This window comes from Montipora capricornis, chromosome 2, assembly GCF_036669925.1.
Source record: "Montipora capricornis isolate CH-2021 chromosome 2, ASM3666992v2, whole genome shotgun sequence".
Classification (NCBI taxonomy): domain Eukaryota; kingdom Metazoa; phylum Cnidaria; class Anthozoa; order Scleractinia; family Acroporidae; genus Montipora; species Montipora capricornis.
The window spans coordinates 38085231-38090230 of NC_090884.1; the positions used below are offsets into that span (position 1 = coordinate 38085231).

General features: G+C 39.8%; 1 long non-coding RNA gene across 1 annotated transcript in view; it reads left to right on the forward strand.

Annotated features, from left to right (window-relative positions):
• Positions 1-5000, forward strand: part of LOC138020748 (uncharacterized) — a 26444-nt gene that overhangs the window by 1141 nt on the left and 20303 nt on the right. The window contains exon 2 of the long non-coding RNA XR_011126333.1: positions 1960-3969. This is a non-coding gene — a long non-coding RNA (uncharacterized lncRNA). The remainder of the gene's footprint in view (positions 1-1959; positions 3970-5000) is intronic.

A 5000-nucleotide genomic window follows, 5' to 3' on the forward strand; every position in this document is an offset into this window, starting at 1 on the left:
TATGGTCAAATTTCACAGCTTAATTCTGTTTGTCTCACAAATTCCAAACAAAATAATATTCAAATTTAACCATAAAGCTTCGTAGCCATGTGTCGATATTGAAATTCGCGATAATTTCATGAAACGTTAATTTTCTATAATAAGGTATTTGTCGAAGCGTTTCACGCAACTTATAGAGTTTGTATGGAGACACCATGTTGGTGAATCATATGGCGGCCGGTAATAAACAAAACATCTGGAGTTCACTTTGCTATGAGAGCGCTTATAAAATACATGTGTATGAACATATCACGGCCCCGTCTTACCACCCAACAGTGCCGAAATACCAAAGCCACACACTTTTCGCAAAACGTAGGAGACGTAGATTTCGGTGTGGAAGTGCGGCCGCTTTTTACAGTATATTGGGGGTGTGTAAATAATGCCCGGAGATAATTTTCTGACCATACATCACGCTACTCACAAAATGAAATACCGTATTATAAAACTGCTGTTAGTTGCCGTGGTTCTTTCGTAGAATTTGTTTAAAAAAAGAAGCCAGATGTATAAACAAAATGGCCATCTAATCGATAAAAGATGCGAAATTACACTAGAAAAAATAATCATTTCAAAGTCTGCCAGACGCATACCAAATTACTCTAGAAAAAAATTGATGTCAAAACGCAAACTGGATTAACCTTTTTTATGGCACGTGGGAAATATTCTATTGAAAAATAATTTCAAAGATTCAAATCAGTTAAGTAAACAGCCAAAGCTCCAGCTATTATATTAGCTATTTAACAATTATTCCATGAGCGCGCGTTGGACATGAGATGATAGATAGCCAACGAGGCGCGTAGCGCCGAGTTGGCTATAATCATCTCATATCCAACAAGCGCGAGTGGAATAAATTTATTTCATTTTATTTTATTTTTTTAATTTTTATTAACACAACATCACCTACAACACTTTTACTACAAAATTTAAGTTATACTATGAACCGAGTGGAATAATTGACAAAAAAATAATAAAGACACAGCTTTTCGCTGCTAACATATTCATTTAAGGTCAGCTTTAAATCTCTGGTCAACAGTGTCTCCTTTATTTTGCAGTGAGTGTCGGTTCGCCATTTGGCTCAGTTTAAAATAGGATCATTTTAAGCTGTGCCAAAGGTGGTTTTAGATGGTTGATGATTTTTTTTGAGGTGGTTGTAGATGGTTTTAGGTGGTTTTAGGTCGTTCCATGTTTTAGTGAATTCTCAACGGTGACACAAATGTCACGCTGGGTACATGAACTTCGTTCACATCTGAAGTGCGTCAATTAAAGGGAAACTGTCACGAGAAGCGCATGCGCTAGCGTCTTCTTGAAAAGTGTTAGGTTACCTTTTTTCAAGTTGAATCGACAACTTCAAAATGGTGTCCTCTGGGAAGGGCCACGGTGGACAAAGGAGATACTCCGGCGAATATACGTGACTCACGCGTGAATCCATGATGGCGGCTAGAATTTTCCGTGGGCTCGAGAGCAAACAAACTCGAGCATGAGCAGCTCATGACAGTGCCCCTTTAACACCAAATCCGAAAAAAGAGAAAAAACGTTTTACCAGCAATGAGCCATGTAGGGGGAGTACTGGATCATTTTCCAGCCAAGAACTAATAGATTCACACACAAGACCGCCAGCAAGAATTAATTCGTAAATAAATTCCCAGCAAATTATTTGTTTAGAGACTAAACTTCCCAGCCAGCATCAAACTGCGTGCGGAGCGGTTATTTGGTATATCGGCTCCACTGAGCACGCCCACTAAATCAACTCGCTTCGGTCAATTGATCAGTTTCTCTTATTTCTTTCGTAGTCAGTTAATGTTATGCATATTTGATAGAACATCTTAAAAATATCTTGGCATGGTTACGTTCATGGTGTATTATTTTTGGGAGCCATTGTGACTCACCAGTTCAGGTATTATATTATTTTTTATTCTTTCCTAGCTCAAGCACCTTTTACCAACATATGGCTCTAACAGGAGTAAATAACGCAATTAATACAACACGTTGGATCTGTACAAGGGTTAAAACACATCTCGTGATGGAAGATTCGACAGCGACTTCCACTCAGATTCCCTCCACGGAATCAGTAACGGCACTGGTTATTCTATCCGCTCTGGCTGCTCTAATTGGTAGCGTTGCAAACACACTTGTCCTTTTAGCAGTCTTTAAAAATGGAACTCTCCGAACAATACCCGACTATTTTATCACCAGTTTGGCATTTTCCGATTTTACAGTCTGTACTCTTTTTCTGCCGATGTCAATTCACCGATTTTATCAAATGAACACTGAAGAAGACAAAGATACGTTTGCTTTGATTACAAAATTTATTGGTCATATTTCCATGGTTGCATCAGCAACCAACTTGTTCGCAGTCACAATTGATCGAGTTATTGCAATAGGATTTCCATTCAAATACCTTGCTGTGGTGACAAAACGTCATGCTGCCATATCAATTGCAGTAGTCTGTATCATCTCGATGACATTAGGAGCTTTAATCACGGCGGACCTCATCTCCAGTTATGTCATTGGATTCTACTCGGGCATTATGCTATTCAACACGATAGCAATGCACATTTACTTATTTGTCACGGCGAAACGTCAGGAGAACAGAATTCAGGACATAACGACTCAAATCTCGGACAGTGTAGCAGTGGAAAAAAAAGTAGCAAGAACAATTTTCACAGTGGTGGGGATCTATACAATTAGTTGGTTGCCGACGCTTCTGCTCCCAATATTCGCCAACCCTACTTCGACAAAGTATAAACAAGCATTTCCTTGGGTTCAATTAATTCTGGCGTGTGACTCTGCTCTTAATCCTTTTGTTTACTGCTTGAGAAGCCAAAAGTACCGCTTAGCATTCTATAAAATCCTGCACATACATCAACGGCGTCCGTAAGCTAGTCAATCGCTGGCACTGCTGGCCTAAGGTAACACTGAGAATACCATGCAAGATCTGAAGATCTTAATAAGTTAGAAATGTACGCATTCCCTTTTAAACAGTTTAGTCTCATCCTGAAATCGGCGGACTAGTCAATCCCTAGGGATAGCGCCGTCGACCCATTCCTAATCTATTTCAATTTTCGAAAGCGATTCACAGAAAAGTGCAACTGTATGGGGAGAGAAACAGAAACATACACAACTAACATGAGGAAATGAGGTTCCTCCTTAATCGCTTTTTCTAGGCAAGGTAAGCACATTAGGGACCTTAGAGGATGACGGCGTAGACGAGAACAAGAAGATTAACGGAAAACACGATTTTAATTTATTGTTAAGATTTTTTTTCATTACCGTAACTGCAACTCATGTAATGTAGGTTAATTGTAAGGCAACCGTTCTGGAGTTAATCTGGTACAAACGGCATTGATAGCTAGCGAGAGAAAATTATCGCCGTCTGTTCACATCATCCTTGGCAATTTGACTACGTTGTTTTGAGGACAACTGCAAAGAAACAACGCAGGTATGGGGAACGCAAAGCGAAAGCTATTGACTTTGCTTGTTAAAACCAGTGTTTCTTTCTTTCTTTCTTTCCTTTTTTTCGTTATTTTTTTTTTAAGTGGGTTGCCAAACCCAGTCGGAATCTGCGTTTCATTTCTCCGAATTTTTTTTTTCCGTATCATGAAAAGTCTTGCCTGCAACTCCCCTGCTTAGTAGTGTCTTTGTGCACAGTCTTCTTTGCGTATTTTGTTTGGTTTAAGGGGGCTGGGGTAATGCGTAGATTTCTCTGGTGCACACAGGAGAACATTTAATTAACCTGCAATGGCGTCTAAAGTCATTATAACGCGAAAGGCGTTTTAGTGGATCTTCAATGGAGCTTAAGAATGGAACGTTAATTGGATGAAGCGGAACCAACACGTTCAGTCCTTCCTTAGTGTGTGGCATAAACGTTTGCTTAGTGCAACTCTAGACATGCATGACATGCAGGAAAACGTCCCTTAGAGCAATTTGCAGTTGGTTTTTTGCGGACTATTTTATTCAAAGGGGCCAGGTCACGTTATTTTTGGGTGTTTCGGGAAAATCTTAGTTAATCACCAGAATGGTAATGTGGAATTCCTTTACCGTTACGTCACAAACGAAATGATTCAGAGAAAGAAACGACCTTTAACCAGGCCATTTGTCATAATTTGAAAAACGTCGGGCCGCCTTTTTTCAAGATTACCCAAAAGTAATCCGTTTCAATCTTGTACATATATGTCCATCCATGCTCCTCTTTCGTTTTGCAGTATTTTTTTTATGTCGTTCAACAGTTTTAAGTGGTTCTTGCAATGTTTCATCCTATTTTTTGGGCATTTTGGGAAAAAAGGAAAGGAAAGTAACATATCAAGTGTCTATTCGTTCTAGCGCTAATTGGGGATACTGTAAACTGAAATTAACAATTAACACAAATCAAATCGAGTGCTCTCGCGCCATTACTGCACCCCAATCATGGATTTTATCATTTTGAGTGACATAGCCCCTTTAACGAAGAAACGAGTGAGCTTCACTCAAGAGCGTCTTTTGTTATCTTTGAACTGAATTTATTACCAAAGCTTTAAAAAGTATAAGACCTCAAGACGGGACACGACATTACAAAATAATTCAACGTGTGAACATGTGAGCCAAAGGGCTATTGCTGGCATGACCTGTAGGTGACCCCACAAACGGTCTACATCAAACACCCCCCCTTCCCCTCCCCCTTTAAAAAAATTACTGGAACACTGCAGTTCAATACTACCCAACTCAGTGCCTTCTGTTTTTGTGTAACACGTACCATAGGCAACCCAGCTTACGCTCATGGAGCGTCTACTTTACTTATCGATTACCAACGCGGATGCACTAGCATTCAACTACAGGAGATTCGTTGGAGCTTGGATATAAAAAGGTTTCTACTGACATAGGCTGAGTATCACGTATGCTGCTAAGATTGAAATCTGTGTCATCGTGTTGTGGCTGGGTAAATGTCTTGCCGAGATTTAGCATCACGTTTCCAAGACTGTCGCTGGTCA